The 17,491-nt window shown below is 32.1% G+C and overlaps 1 long non-coding RNA gene across 1 annotated transcript in view; it reads left to right on the top strand.

Annotated features, from left to right (window-relative positions):
- The window catches only part of LOC140441163 (uncharacterized), a 471,127-nt gene that overhangs the window by 65,706 nt on the left and 387,930 nt on the right, over positions 1–17,491 (top strand). The window lies entirely within an intron of this gene.

Raw genomic sequence — 17,491 nt, 5'->3', positions numbered from 1 at the left:
CCAGAACAGGCAACTCCCTGCTCCACTTAAAACCCCCACAGCAGTCCACTCAAACCTATTACATGCATTAACCAAACCAATCTCTCCTGTGTTAGTCAAAACCAGACCTTTCCCCAAATAACAACATTGACTCACTAAAAGTCTTCTCCTCCCAAGAGACTGTCAGTATTCAAATGTATCAAACCATCAACATTTCATAACTTTCAGGCAAAACTAAACCAAACTATAGGAGATACAACTATCTTTATATCCCATAGACTATATAACAACGTCACAGAGAACCCAAGTCTCGCTCTTAGGCATCTTCAGACCGATTTCCACTTAATTATTGCCGGTGTGCACAAAAAAAAGAAATCGATGATAGTCTATTCGAAACCCAATTTCCATTTACAAAAATCATTCCATTTATTGCTCGTTCCAATAATAATACCACATCTTTTGTCAAAGTCTTCAGCACTCTCGAGGAATATCAGTATCAGCGGTTCAAAGATTGCATTGCGAGATCCATAGATCGATCAATGTGATTTCCGTTCGTCTACAGTAGTACTTGAGATATTTAAAAAAACGGACCTCTCAACACTTACACTTTATGTCGCTACAGTAGGAATGATGTTGTTCGTCTAATTTTTTATCTTTTGTTGGAAATTGGACAGAATCAACTTGAAGCCGATACATTCGATGTTGATAAGCAAAAAAGAACAATCTAGTTTTCTATGTATTGAGCATTTTGTATTATGTTAAATTATGTATTATAATAAATGCATTATCTTAAAAAAAACGTTATCTCCAACGTCTTGGCAACATCTTAAGAAATGACAAATATGAATACCTAAAATTACCAATAAAAGGAGAAATTAAATAAACGAGAGCTCCAGGTCGTAGGAACACATCCTGGCTAAAGAATCTTAAACAATAGTATAAAGTCAGCACAATGATTTTTTTTAGAAATTCTATTGACAAAGTACAGATTGCCCACACAACAGCCAACCTCCGTCGTGAGAATGATCTTTGAAAAAAAAAATAAATTTTAGGAATAGTTTTATATAAACTTTTATTTAAACTTCAACAGCAAGTTTCAAATGCAAATAAAGTTTATAAAATGCTGCAATAAACGTGTAATTTTTTTCAGTAATACTGTAAGGCAAAAAAAATAAATACTCGAATGTAACTCTTTTTTCTCGTACTTTATGTTTTTTTTTCTACGTCAAATTTGCTTGTATAATATACATAATCTAGACCTCAACCAAAAAAAGCGGCATGTCATACCACTCATCAGCATATTGTATTCCATGTACGGTTAATGTTTACTTTTCTTTTTAATAAACATTTTTTCAGTTTTTGTAACATATTAATTACTATGGTTTTTTGTTTGAAAATTTTTTTACGGAGAAAATAAACATGCTGTTAAAAATTACACGGCTATAATTAATCCGAATGTATAGAATTTCAAGCGTTTCTGTTACGATGTAGTGACTGACGTCAAGTACAATACAAACGTGAAATTAAATTGCATCGGTTTACAAGTGATTTAAAAAAAACAAAGATTTGCGAAAATTACGAAAATGTTCGTTATTCAACAGTTATTTTGATAGTAATCTACATATATAGGATGTCCTTAAAATGCCTTGATTATTAAGAATAAAAATTCGTCTAATATACAAGACTAATCAGCATTTTTTACCCTCCAGATCATCATCTAGCCTTCTGCGTAAAGGCCTCCTCTAATTTCTTCCAGTTTTGTCTTAAGCTTCTTACAGCCAATTCCCAGTGATTCTTTTAATGTCATCTGGTCATCGTGTAGGTAGTAGCTACCTCTGCGTCTTCTATCAGTTTGTGGTCTCCACACTGTAATTTTTTGGATCCACCGCCCGTCATTCATTCTGACTACATGGTTCGCCCAGTTCCACTTCAGTTATGCTATACGCTCTATGACATCAGTGACGGTTCTCTTTCTTTTCATTTCTTCGTTTCTTCTTCTTCTTTACTTGCCATCTCCGCGACGGAGGTTGGCAATCATCATGGCTATTCTGATCTTAGATGCTGCCGCTCTGAATAGTTCGATTGATGTGCATTCGTACCATTCCCTCAAATTACGCAACCATGCTATTCTTCTCCTTCTTACACTTCTCTTGCCCTGGATTTTCCCTTGTATATCTAATTGAAGTATGTTTTATCTTTCATTATGCATAACATACCCCAGCTATTGCAGCTTTCGTGTCTTAATGGTTTTCAATATCTCCATTATTTTGTTGACTCTTTTCATGACTTTGTTGTTTGTTACATGCTCGGTCCATGATATCTTCAGAATTCTTTTATACACTAATAGTTCAAATGCTTCCAACTTTTTAGTAGACGACGCGTTAATTGTTCATGCTTCTATCCCGTAAAGCAGAGTCGAGAAAATATAACCCATTGCCAGCCTAACTTTCAAGTCTAGTTTCAGTTCTCTTGCACAAAGTACCTTTCTCATTTTATTGAAGTTTGTTGGTGCTTTCTCTATTCGAACTTTGATTTCTTTGTTTCTTTGGAGTAATCGTTTGTGTGATTATTTATTGTGCCAAGGTAGTTGTAGTTTTCAATTTGTTTTAAAGTTTTGCCGTTAATTGTCAGGCTTTCATCATTATTTTGGGTTTTTTATAACCCCATAAATTTAGATTTCTTGATGTTTATTGATAATCCATATTCTTCTCCATACTCAACTATCTTGTTCATCAGCTTTTGGGGGTTTTGGAGGTTGTCTGCTATTATGATAATATCGTCCGCATTTCTAATGTTGTTAATTGGTGTTCCATTGACCTTTATTCCTGCTGGTTCTCCCTCAAGAGCTCTTTTCATAATTTCTTCAGAGTATGCATTAGGAACCACCATAAACGACCAATAGGACCACTCAGTTGAGATAATACAAAGAATTGAAAAAGCCAGGTCAGCATTTGTCGGAATGAGCAAGATATTTAAGAGCCACGACCTATCCTTAAAAACGAAAATCCGTTTATTGAGATGCTACGTATTTACAGTGCTGCTCTATGGGGTTGAATCATGGACAATAACCGAGGCATCTATGGGAAAACTCGAAAACTAACAAACATTGAGGTTCTACGTCGGATGAATAAGACATGTGAAATTATATCCACAGTAAAACAACACAATCTAATATATCTTGGACATATAATACGAAACGATCATAGATACAACCTGCTGCAACTTATATTACAGGGAAAGGTCTACGGAAAGAGGGGACCAGAAAAAAGAAGAATATCTTGGCTCCAGAACTTTCGAAAATGGTTTTCCTTGACCACTTCAGGACTATTTCAAGCTGCGGTTAATAAAGTTAGAATTGCCAAGCTAGTAGCCAACATCCGTAATGGATAGGCACCACAAGAAGAAGATACATTGAAAAGCAGTGGTGACAATACATACCCCTGTCGCTTTCCTACTTTAATTTCGAACTCTTCTGATGTGTGTTCATTAATGCGTGCCTGCTGTTTATAATATAGATTTGTTATAATTTGAAGGTCAGTGTATTGTAATTCTTTTGCTTTGAGGACATCCATTATCTCTTTGTGGTGGCCTTTATCAAAAGCCTTGTTGTAATCTGTCAAAGAAACAGACGTACATATCTTGGTTCACATCCAAGCATCTCTGGATTAGTACGTTGAATGCAAAGAGAGCTTCGCCGGTACCTATGCCTCTATGGAATCTAAATTGGGTTTCTTCAATATCCATATCAAGTATTTGGTAAATGCGTTTATGGATGATCTTTAAGTGTGTGAGATATCAGGCCTATGGTGCGGTGATCTGTGCATCTCTAGCATTTTTATTTTTTTTATTTTTTTTATTTTTTGGAAAAAAATAAATGTTGAGGTCAACCATTCATTGGGTATGTCACCGGACTGATAAATTTCATTAAAGAGCTTTATTTGTTGCCAGTTTATCTGGCCCCGTGCTTTTTCCGTTTCTGGTGTTCTTTAGTGCAAACAATATTTCTTACTTTGTAATTTCTATATTTGTTTATCTGTCCTCGAAAGATATGTCTCGTAAGTTTCCTGTTTCGTCGTCGAAGAGCTCTTTCATATATTCTTTTCATCGTTTTAGCTTTTCGTGAGTCTTTATCATAGTATTTCTATTTTTATCTAAAAGAATTGTGTCGTGGTTTCTTTTTTGCAGTCCTGCCATTTCCTTAACCTTTTTATGTAGCTAGAATAGGTCGTATTTGTTCCGAAGATCTATCTCTTTACATTTTTTCTCATAGTAAGTCTGTTTTGCCTCTCTTATTATTTTTCTGACTTTATTGTTAATAATTTCGTATTTGTGACTGTCTTTATTCTTGGCCTGCCTTCTTTGGTCCATACTGACGAGATTTTGTCGGTCATCCAGTTGTCTCTCTTTCTTAGCGGTTCTTTTAATATCTCTTTGCATGTAACGAGGAGCCAGTTTTTTAATGTTTCCCTTTGTTGGTTTATCTTGTAAGTGTTAGTATTGAATTTATCAAAATATATTTTGTGTTGGAGTTTGTTCTTGATATCAGCTTCTTCGATCCTTACTCTGTCTCTAAGAGTCACTCCGAGTAGCGAGCATTCCATTCGTCTTTGGGCTACTTTGAGTTTGATTGCTGCAGTCTAGAATAAGGAAAATGTTTCAGCGCCGTAAGTCATGACTGAAAGCATACAATAATGTATCATGTTGCTCTTAAAGATGTCTGATAGTGATCCATGTGCGCTCCATGTTAAAAAGATTCTTCTTTGCAGTACTGCAATTTAGTTCAAGATTTGTCATGTGTTGTGTCTTTTCAAAATTTTATGTTCAAACCAACTTTATTACAGGCGGCATCTAACTTAGTAAGCATAGTTCCAATCTCTTTTAATTTATTTGTTATCATAACAATGTCGTCAGCAAATCGTAGGTAAGGGAGCATTTCGTCATCGAAATTGATTCCTTTGGCTTCCGACTCCAATTTTTTAAAAACATGTTCCAGAACTGCCCTAAAGATTTTATAAGGTAACGTGTCTCTATTTTTTACCCTTAAATTCCTTAAAAGAAAGTTTTAACCCCCACCCCCCAGTTTTATTTAGCCCAAATTGCTAATTTCTTTTTTATGACTACATGACACAATACTGATTCTGCTTTCCACCATCTACTCACTTCGTTTGTGTAGCTACAATTCACAACAATATATTTGCTTATACTATGTCATTACAAGATAAAACGACTTCTCTTCAGCCTTAAGTAATCCAACTTTGGGTAATAGGCCTTCTCCAAATCAATCCAGTGTTTTCTATTTTGTGCCACTTGCTTTCAGTTGTGTCCTCCAATCTTCTAAATGTCATCAGCCCATCTCATTTGTGGTGTTCCTCTGCTTCTCTTTCCTAACCATGGTCTCCATTGTTGTATTTGGTGGTTCCATCTTTTATCCTTCAGTCGGGCATTGTGTCCTGCGAACTCCATTTTAATTGGCAGCATGTTCTCCTGCGCCTTTTACTTTGGTTTCGCTTCTAATCCATTTGTTTTTTGTCTATAAGTCTCACTCCGAGCATTGATCTTTTCATTGCTCTTTGTGCCTTTACTATTTTATCCATATTAGACTTGGTGAGTGTCCACGTCTGTGAGCCATACGGGAGTATAGGGATGATATACTGATCGTAAATTCTGGTTTTCATATCTTGTTCTATTTTAGTGCTTTTCAAAATCCAACTCAGTTTTCCAAATTCTGAGAACGTTAACCTTATTCTTCTGGTAATTTCAGCAGTATCTATCCATTAAGTTAATTGGTTCATTTCGACAAACTTTGTAAATGAATAGACCGAATAACTGGAGTATTTGCACATTACAGTATCGCATAAATCTTAACTATCCCTTTACTTGACCCTTCTGAAATTTGAGACTAGTCTATCATTATACTATCACTAATCATAATAGGCTTGATGAGGAGAAAAATAAATGTAATGTGACAGAAATTAAATGGAATCTGTACAAGCCGTAGTTGTTTTTTGAAATAGATATTTTAAGAGATATTTTCATATCTTTTTAAAAACAATCGACATAATTTTCAATACAGTTTTCAATTCATATAAACATGAACAGCAATATATCCGTTTGTTTTTATGTTAAGTAAAAAAAGGAAGTGTTTATTTCCTTAATACATAATACATTTCTACTTTCCGATATATGTAAACACAATTTACAACTCCATTACTCTAATAAAAATTCAGGTTTTTCAGTTTGGTCCATAAAACTTTTTGACTCAACTGCTGTAATTTAAATGCATTCGGGATACTTTGTATAAATTTATTTCCCTCAACATTTGTAAGTATAGTAGCGAAAACTTTGGCTGTAAAACTTCACCAAGTAATAAACGTCATTGCGGGAAAGTTAACTTGCAATATATACATAGAACAAAGGTAACACTAATTTTAAAAGGAAATGGCGCACATTCATCTTTCACCACTACTATACATAACGTGCGCAAAGAAGTAATTATGGAATTATCTTTATGCACCGTTTGGAAATTTGATATTAGTCTGGTAGAGGTGCTACATTTCCTTTTACCAAATATTATCCTTTCTATTACAACAACGACTCATATGTTACTTTAATAACCTGCTAAATAACACCGAATCAGCTGACTAGTTTTAAACATGTAATATAACATATTTCTAACCTATAAAAAGGACTTCTGTTCTGTTCCTCCTTTCTAGAATTATTTATCATTCACGTTATTGCATTTTCTAAAGCATAGTCAAAATAGTAAGTAAGGTACTACTTTAATTCATGAAGTTAGTCTTCGTGATTACATAAAACTAAGTAACATAAGTTTGATAACAAATCCACTGTCATTTTCAATTCTTGCATTCGTTTTATTGTTTACAACACTATTAGAGCATATGTTTAAGAACGCAAATCTGAGTGAAAAAGGAATTAATGTCAATGGAGAAATGCTTAGTCATTTGAGGTTTGCTGACGATATTGTCCTTTTTGCTGACAGAATAGATGATGCAGTATCGCAACTGGAGAAACTATACCTAGCCTCCCTACAAGTAGGATTAAAAATCAACCACACAAAAACACGAATCATGACAAATCTTGTGTTAAGCGAAAAGATTTCAGTAAATGGCATGCATATTGAAGAAACCACCTCATTTAAGTACTTAGGATATGAGATATGCATAGGAGATAATCAAACGTGCGAACTAAGCCGCCGCATAGGACTCACTTGGGTGGCATTCGGCAAGCTAAGCTATGTTCTTAAATCAGAACTGCCTATGTGTCTTAAAAGAAAAGTCTTTAATCAGTGCGTGTTGCCAGTACGTACATATGGTGCAGAGACATTAACACTAACCAAGAAAGTAAGAAATAAAATTTGTGTTACCCAAAGAGCCATGGAACGATCGATGTTAGGCATTTCTCATAGGGATCGGATCACGAACAAGGAAATAAGACGGAGAACAGGAGTGACAGATGCCATAGAAAGAATTATGACCCTTAAGTAAAACTGGCTGGGGCACATAGCTAGAATGTCAGATAACAGATGAACACAGCGAATAATACAGTGGAGACCGAGACAAGAAGCACATCGAAGTAGAGGTCGTCCACCAACAAGATGGTCTGATGACATAAAACGGATCGACAAAAATTGGATGCAAACAGCACAAAACAGAAATACATGGAAAATACTGAGGGAGGCTTATATCCAGCAGTGGATAGATCCGGGTTAAATGATGATGATGATGATTCGTTTTATTGAGTTTCAATATTGTATAAATATAAACAAATGAAGCGTGTTCTTTGTTATAACTATTATAGTTTTCTAAAACTCGATTATTTTATGAACGACACTAGTTTTTTTCCACAAGGCTTTTCTATTGTCTTTCATTTTGAACCTAGGTCCAATTTATTTGAGAACTCACCAGATACTTACTCTGAAAATTTCGTATGTATTTCTGTCTTTTAATTTTTTTAGCACCGTCTCTATAGAGACATGTTCTTCCATTTCAAGCATTTTATATTTTCTCTGGCTACTGTGGATAAAACCATAAGTCAACAAATTATAAAAACTGAGATATTAATGTTCTTGATAATAAAATGTAATTCCCTTGCTTTTGCATATATGCAAGTAAGTCAAATATCTTTAAATTTAGCAAATGATGAGCATGTGTATATTCAAACATCTCGAAAATTATGAAATGTAACAGAATAACTAGTCTTATACTGTTTCAATCCATTTTTGTGATTTGGCAATAAGCAGATTTATTTACTTATTCACAACGCGATTTGTCCGACTGCGTCCCCTTAAAATTTAAAAAGTAGAATCTTCTTTATCCGCCACACTACGTCATAGATGTTCATAGCGCTAAATTCCATAAAAAATATCGAATTTAATACATTTGAAATTATTATAATTGGGTACTTATAACAGATATGGGCGAAAAACCACAAACGAAAGTTAATAGCACTTTTGTAAATAGAGAGTGACCATCATCTCGTATTCGGTACCATTAAAATCAAGATGGCAAAAAACAAAATCACGCGAAACACCAACATACAATCTTGATAAATTAAAAACGGCTCCACGACGACACATATTTAGGGAGAAACTCCAACTTAAAACAAGAGAACGTGAAGTAAATAGCTTGGGAGATGTTCTGACCAAAATAGCTGAAGATAAACTGGGTAAAAAAGAGAAACATAGAAAATAATGGATCTCAGATGAAACTTGAAATCTTATCGAGGAAAGAAAACAGCAAAAGAAAGATATTTTACAAGCAAGAACTGTAGAAGAAAGAGCGAACCAACAGCAAAAATATGAAACAATAAATAAAGCAGTTAAAAAAAATGCAAGAAGAGACAAAAGAAGTTTTGCTGAAGAACTGGCAAAACAAGCTGAAACAGCTGCAGAACACAACAGAACTAAAAAGCTATACCAAATTACTAGACGACTAACAAAAAATGGGCCCAACTGTTTAAGCATGGTAAGATCCAACACAGTCAAACTACTTACTACAACAAATGTCCAAGTAGAGAGATGGAAAGAACATTTTTAAGAGATGCTAGGCACGCCCAGGGAAAACACAGATGAAATTGTCGAAAACCCGCAGAATGTAGACTTGCGTATATCTTGCGAGGCTCCTTTCAAAACGGAGATAATAACAGCTATCAAATCTTTGAGAAATAACAAATCTCCGGGAATCTTGTGTAGTTCAGTGTAGAAGTTTTCTGTTATTTTTACCAGATTTTCTCTATTTCTTGTTAAGAAATTTTAGTTATTTCAAAGTTTTTCCGTTCGACAGCTTTTCCCGTAACAACTTCATATTTCTATTTCCTTCTATAGTCGTCTTGTACTTTTTGTATTAAATTTTTTTACGTCTTATTTAATTCTCTTAGATATTAGACAAACGGGTTAATGTAATCAAGGGTTTACCAAGGGAGAGAAGAGAAGCGACCACCTACACGATGGGAAACGATAAACTAGGCTGATGAAAAGCTAAATAAAAACTGGGGAGTTTAAGAAACACGAGGAAGAGGTCTATGTTTAGCAGTGCAGACTGGATAATACCATGAATATTCAGCAACTATTCTGCATGTTAGGCTGCCAAACAGCCTAAGACAGAAAAAATAAGAAGGCACTATACTCTTTTGATGGTTAACATCGAAAAGAATATTAATTTTTAGTTTTTTATTTGCAAATTAAAATTATTATTTGTGTCAAAACAATTTGATTGGACGGAATATATTGGGTAATAGAGTAATATATTATCAAATATTTGTGTTTATGGTTTACCTTTATATTTTATATATGTCTATAAACCAAGAAACTTTAAACAGCACGTTATTAAAACGGAAATTACCGACAAAAGAAGAACTCAGCCTCTTTAAAGACATTCTTTTGTCTGTGGTTTGGAATATTTTTGCGAACCTGCTATTTAGAGGTGAAATGGAAAAGACTATTTATTTTAATACTCTTTGTCGATATAATTTGGGATCATTTGAGACGTAAATTTCATTGTAATAATTTAAGCAATGGCGTGCTGTGATTTCTTGTAAGGAGAGTCCAAAAATAAACAGTTTCGTAAAAAATCTTTTCCAAATTGTATATATCCAAATTATCATCATTTTCTTTGCTTTTATCTCGACACAGGGTCGGCTTCCTTAACCCCTTAACGCCGAGTGAGGATAATTTTATACAAACCGTATTATAATTTTTATATAACGTTTGTAGACATAACTTCTGTTGGCGATTGCAGCAAATTCGGTATTAACTGTATATTAGACTCCATTAATGACAGATGAGATCCGGCAACTAATGGACAAAAGAAGATCATACAAAAACAAAAATGTAAACGAATACAAAGCCACACACAAGGAGACCAGGATAAAAATACGGGCAGCTAAAGAGAAGTGGGACAACGACAAATGTTTAGTGATAAAAGAACTCCAGAGAAATCATGACAGTTTTGAATTGCACAAAAAAATTAAAGAATTAGCAGGTATAAGACGGTCCAACAATAGTAACACATACATATATAGATATGTATATAATATGGAATATATTTAAATCTATATATAGATCAGTATTGATTTCATTGACATCCGTCTTCAATCTCAAGTGATAATTTTTTTAAAACCTATTCTGTTCCACAAAAGTATATAACATCCATAACTATAATTGAACACGAATCCTAGTTACGTGGAAAAAATCGTATTCCAACTTATTGTCGGAGTGTTAAAAAGAAGGATATTTGAATATAGCAAATATTAATATGTTCTGACTGGCTCTATGACACTTGACTATGCCAATTAAAAAAGTTTGCTTCAAATGAATTAAACAATATATTGCTTTTTAAAATATTGTGTATAAACATTCGACTAAGAAGTCTCAAAAAAATTCGAGTATTGTGTAATGCGTAATATAATAAAAACCAAATTTAAAAAATCTCTAACTACCGCATTAAATATATTATATTTTATTCCTAGCATGAAGCATTTGCTTAATGCCATTCGTAATTTTGCTAACATTAACTTAAGCATTATTAAATAGCTAATTTATTTTACGGTAATATAACTAAAATAAACAAAGACTTTGTGCGTCAACTACACCGCTGCTTTCTTCAGTAAAACAAACTGGAAAAAGCTGAATATGAGATGTTCAACAAAGAAAATTTATTTCAGTTCTCTAAACCGATTTTATTTATTCATAACCTCATTCATAAAATATAAACCTTATATCCGTTGAAAATTTCGTGAAGGATTTTAACATATAAACCAACCATAAAATAATGTTAAATTCGTAAAAAAGATGAAATGAGTTTTGTGTTTAATATTAAAATTTTTACCTTAAGCTCTTAGAGAATTAATAATAGAAATTGTAGAGTGTAGGACTAAGCTTTTACGCGCAAGTTTGAGTTATAAAAATCAACCTTAATGGATTTTTTCAAGAAAATTTTCAAAACGTGAGCTTTAAAAAAAAGTGGCACAGTAGGCGGTAATGTAGACTAGCACGAAGCTTCATAGTATGTTGTATGTATTTTTAAAATTTAAATATTATATTTAAAATCGAATAAAGTAATTTACGTACCCAGCGTCTTTTCGAAGACGCTGGGTACGAGCGACATAAATCTGACGAGGATTTCCTCGAGATCAATACCTAGCATTGATTGAATTGTGACGGCCATGCAATGAAAACGTACATTCATCGGTGAACAAAACGTTCTCTAAAAAATGTTCATCTTGATGTGACATTTCCATTGCAGTTTGACAAGATTCTAAACGTCTATATTGATCCCCAGGGAATTGTTCGTTGGATTTATGAAGTTTATAGGGACGGTATCGATGTCTTTACAAAATTTCACTTACTCTAAATCTTGGAATTCCACATTGTTCTCCGAGACGAGGTGTTGATTGGGTAGGATTTTGCTCAATACTTGCACAAATCAAAGTGTCCCTTAGTTCCAAATCTGGATTTACCTCCCTTCGTCTGCGAACTCCTCTTGGATCGAACACGGATCCATAAGTAAAAAAATTACGTATAATAGACTGAATTGTTGATCGTGCTGGAGCCGGCCTATTTGGAAACATATTTACAAATTGTTTTCTAATCATGTTGTCTGATAATCCATTCACATGCCAGACAATTTGCACTTTTTCCTCGACCGTTAAAATCCTTTTCACGAATTGTTTTTTCAATAAAAAGTTTCTGTTTACCGTAAAAAACACGTCTCGATGTGTTGTTATTTGATAACTTGAAGGCTTGATGATTTGGTTAGCTATAAAGCAGGTAGCTGTTCATGCGCATCCATTCCAATGTCGTCAATTGTTTTGAAAATCATTACCTGAACAGAGGAATTGATATTAACACGTGTTAACACTGAGAATTTAGTGATGGATTTGACATTAAACAGTCTTCAATGGATTATTTTCCATTCACAACTGAAGACTGTAAAACTGGAATTGAATTTGAAATATTTTGTATTTCTATTTTATAACATTATTTCTATTTTATAACATAAATAATGAGTTTTCCGAAAACTTGTTACCTAATATGTATCATATTTTCTATTATTTTTGATTGAGTAAAACAAAAATTTTACCCTTGGTGTGAATTGAACCCCAGTCTTCTTACCAATAGACAACGTCTCTAACTATTACGCCAACTCTACATACAACAATTTATTTCGGACTGATCATACCTATTTAGTTTAGTCAAATATTTCAGTTGAGTTATTTTTATTATTAAATAAACTTAAATAAAGATTTATAATTAAAAATCGCTACTAATTAATGTTTTTTACTATAATATATCTTAATATATTTAATCATTTATTCTAACATCAGAAATTATTAAAATAAAATATTTTCGAGGTCATCCGTATAATTATGACTGAAGTCAAATAGACAAGTCTAATAACTAGCCTTATCTCGTATTATCTCACAACTTAATCTGTTTTCTATCCTTTCCGCTATTTTGCCGGATGGTAAGACACTCATCACTGTTATATATATATATATATATATATATATATATATATATATATATATATATATATATATATATATATATATATATATATATATATATATGTTGATTTAGAGTATCAGCAATCGGTCAGGAAATAAAACTCTATTTGTTTAGTCTCAATATTTCGTCACGATTTTGTGACTTCTTCAGGAGAAAACTGTAAATTTATTAGAATAATTAATGATTATATGTAAACAAAATGAATATTTTAATACTTACAACTATAAGAATGAAAATATTCTTACAACTATAAAAATAAAATATTCATTTTGTTTACATATAATCATTAATTATTCTAATAAATTTACAGTTTTCTCCTGAAGAAGTCACAAAATCGTGACGAAATATTGAGACTAAACAAATAGAGTTTTATTTCCTGACCGATTGCTGATACTCTAAATCAACATTTAAAACAGTACGGTCGAAAAAATAATTTGAAAAATATATATATATATATATATATATATATATATATATATATATATATATATATATATTGAAATGATATTGTTTAAAAAATTAATTTATAAGTTATATACTAGATAATTTTAGATATAACAAGTATTTGGTTATTTTAAGAAGTTAAATACTAGAGAATTTAATAAAAATATATTTATGTGAGGGCATTTTAAGAAATTAGCATATAATAATTGTAAAAAGTTGTATTTTAGTAGTTATGATTTTGTAGATATATTTAAGTGAGCCATGTGACTAGGCAACACACTATACCCTCCAGTCCAAGTGTCATTTTAAGAATTTTACGAATATAAGTGGGGTTATAGTTGTTTAAAATGTGTAGTTTATTAAATTAGAATGTTAAGTTACTAATTTAATTATATATTCTGATCTGAAAAGCCTAAATGTAAACAAAATTATCAATAAAAAATGAACGAATTCTCCAGAATGCAGAATTTGACCATTGTTTACGGTCGAACATTCTCGAAATAATGATTATGGCGGTGGATCGAACACATATTTTTTTCGAGAACATCTATATAGAAGTAATAGAACAAATTGGAACATGATCTCTTACCAGATGATTCTAGAATATCCAAAAAGATATAAATACCCGTGATTTGGTTTCAAGATGGCAGTTTTTAGTCAGAAGTCAGGCCAGTTTATTATGAAAGTTAGTAGACACATTTAGTTAGTGAAGTAAATTGTTCAGAATTTTCAAGAAGTCAGTCAGAAAAATTTAGTAAGAAATATGAAAGTTAGTTGGAGTCAGTGAATCAGTTACAAATAGTCCAATTGTTTAATATAATTATAAAAGTATATTAGAAGAATATTGGATGGACATTGGAAGGAATTAAAATTATATTATGATTGGAGATTAGTAATTAATCAACTTATAATAATTGGATATTGGTATATTGAAAAGAAGAATAAATATAAATGGTGTCTGCTGGTTTGCTTGGTGGTGTATAAATGCTGGTGAAGAAAACTATATCTTAAATTGGTAGAAGCTGATAATTGGAAAAAGTAATTTCACAAAAACAAGGATAACCGAAGTACGAAGACATTCAGTGATGATTAGAATCTATATAGTGGAAAACAGTTCATTTAGGCATTCAGTAAAAGAAAGGTACAAAATTTTGTTAATATAATTTAGTTAGTGTCATAACAATTTCAATTTTGAAAATAGTTTGTTTAAATTTTACATTGTCTATAGAATTTAATTAGTTTTATAAGAATATCAATTTAAAGATAGTTTATTTTAAATTTACATTGGCTAGGTTAGATATATATGTGTGTTTCATAATAGTTATAATAAAGATAATTTAAAAAAGTACTTACAAAATAATTCTTTGAGAACCGCGATAAAAACCCTATATTATTAAAAATACTCATTGCTCATCATTCAACAAACAATACATCATAACAATATATATATATATATATATATATATATATATATATATATATATATATATATATTTAGTCGCTTTAAACGTATACATCCAGATAGCACTGATAATGGAACAGTTATTCCAAAAACGTTCTGTGATATAGCCCGATAGGGTTTTTATTTTATACCTTTTATAAAGGAATTTTTACATAATTTTTTTGTATTTATTTTCTCTCGAAATTGTTTTATTCCAGAAAATACTGATAAATTGTCAAATGGCTTGTCTTTTCTGGTTTGTTCTGCATTTAATCTCTTCATATACATTGGTTATGTGTATTTCTATATATTTATCCATTTTAAAGTGATTTATTTGTTGGTGTTCCAAAATTAGATTTTGTTGTTCTCCTCCTATACACATATATTTTGTTTTTGTTTTTTTTATATTTACTTCTTGTCCATTTCTGATATTTCTGAGTCAAGACTATTTGGTCGTCTGCAAAGCATAGTGTGTATAATGTGGTGTCGTGTGGTGTCTCATACTATTACATTTCTTTGTCCACGTTTTCAGCGCTTGCTCCAAGTAGATCTTAAACAAAGTCTGGGGCAGACAGCATCCTTGTTTCAGTCATTTGTCTATTAAAAACCCTTAAGGTATCTCTTGACCTATCTTTATTTTACTCGTGTTGCTTTTATAGAGTTCTTACACTGCGTTAATTAAAGTTACGTTGATGTTTGTTTTTTCTAAAGCTTCATATAGATTTGGATGTGATACACTGTCGTATGCTATTAAAAAATATACGTATAGGAGGTGTATTGCTTGGTTTCATGCCGCTTTTTTCTATAAGTTGGGTAATTGTAAACAGATAGTCAATAATTGATCTACCTGATCTAAGGCCAGCCTGTTCTTCGGCCTCCATATCACTATATTGTCTCTCTATTCTCTTTTTTATTAATTTTCCGTAATATCTCGAGATAGTGTCTAGCAATGATATTCCTCGGTAGTTCTCACATACGTCTTACGCTTCTTTTTTATGTATGGTTGATATAACCGAAGTTCTTCAGTCTTCCGGTATATTCTCTTCATTTATACATTTTTGATACTTGCTGATTAGCTGCCGGTAGTTTGTCGGTTCCCTATTTTAGTATATACATGCTGTTACTGTATATAAAAAAAGAGATATACATTTGGCATTTCTGGACTTAAGAAAGGCGTATGACTCTGTACCAAGGTCAGAACTATGGGAGGCAATGTACAAATTAGAAATACAGACGGAACTCATAAAAGCTACAAAAGCTCTGTATAAAAAAAATAAAGTGTCCATTAAAATGGGAACAAGAATCATAGGAGATTTCACCACAACAAAAGGGCTCCTGCAGGGTTGCAGTAGGGTCCACATCTCCAACCCTATTCAAAATATACTTAGAGAAAGCCTTGACTACATGGAAAATAAAATGCGAAGGCATGGGATTACCGGTACGGAACGAGTACCTATATACGTTAAGCTTTGCAGACGATTAAGTAGTGATTGCACAAGACCAAGACGACCTCAGATACATGATGAAGAAACTACAAGAAGAATATATTAAGGCTGGCCTAATTAACCTCGCGAAAACAAAGTACTTATCTACAAGTGAAGAAGACATAGAAAATCTACAGATTGATGACAACGTAACAATCAAAGAAAAGAATAAATTAAAATACTTTGGGTTCATAATCACGAAAAAGGCAACAACAGAGGAAGAAATTACACAAAGATTAGGACAAACAAGAACAGCAATCCGAAAGCTTAACTCAGTATGGTGGGATAGACACCTAAATAAGAAGACAAAAACACAGATTTATAAAACATTAGTGCAAAGTATTATGACATATGGGGCTGAAAATTGGATCATAAACAAGAGAAACAGCAGTAAGATAGTAGCAACAGAGATGGAATCCCTGTAAAGATGCTGCAGAGTAACAAGAATGAATAGGAGAAGTAATAACAAAATAAAGCAAAGAACATCAAGAGAATAGACATACTAACATATATAGTACAAATAAGACTAAAGTGGTATGGACATGTAAGAAGAGAGGCCTAAACGATGGAGAATGGGACAACAGAGAGAGATGGAAACGGTTGAGCGAGGAAAAGCAGTGAATACTGTAGAATCCCTCCCTGAATATATATATATATATATATATATATATATATATATATATATATATATATATATATATATAATGCTGTTACGAATTCCAGCATATCACCTTCAGCTTTATTTCTAGTTTTAAAACCTAATCGTCCATGTATTGCTTCATATTCTGTCTTATATTGGCTCACATGTGCATCATTATTACCTTTTATTATGATTTTCTCTTCTGATGGAATAACACTCAGTATGTTTTCTAATTGATCAGAGAAAACTTTTCTTTCATTCTTACCCAGATCGGTTAGAAGAGCATACACACAAAACATTCATTACTTCGTTATCAAGTACAAACTTCATTTCTAGTTAAATTTCTAAGTAATTAAAAAAAAATAATCAAATTATCGCAATAAATACATTTCAAATTAATCCAACGATATGAAAGCGTAAATCTTATTAATATCTTTAAGTAAATACCAACCTTGATGTAACTCATCTTTTTTATT

Source organism: Diabrotica undecimpunctata, chromosome 5 (assembly GCF_040954645.1).
Source record: "Diabrotica undecimpunctata isolate CICGRU chromosome 5, icDiaUnde3, whole genome shotgun sequence".
Classification (NCBI taxonomy): Eukaryota; Metazoa; Arthropoda; class Insecta; order Coleoptera; family Chrysomelidae; genus Diabrotica; species Diabrotica undecimpunctata.
The sequence above is the reverse complement of the archived record's forward strand: the minus strand, read 5'-3'. Positions and strand labels throughout refer to the sequence as shown.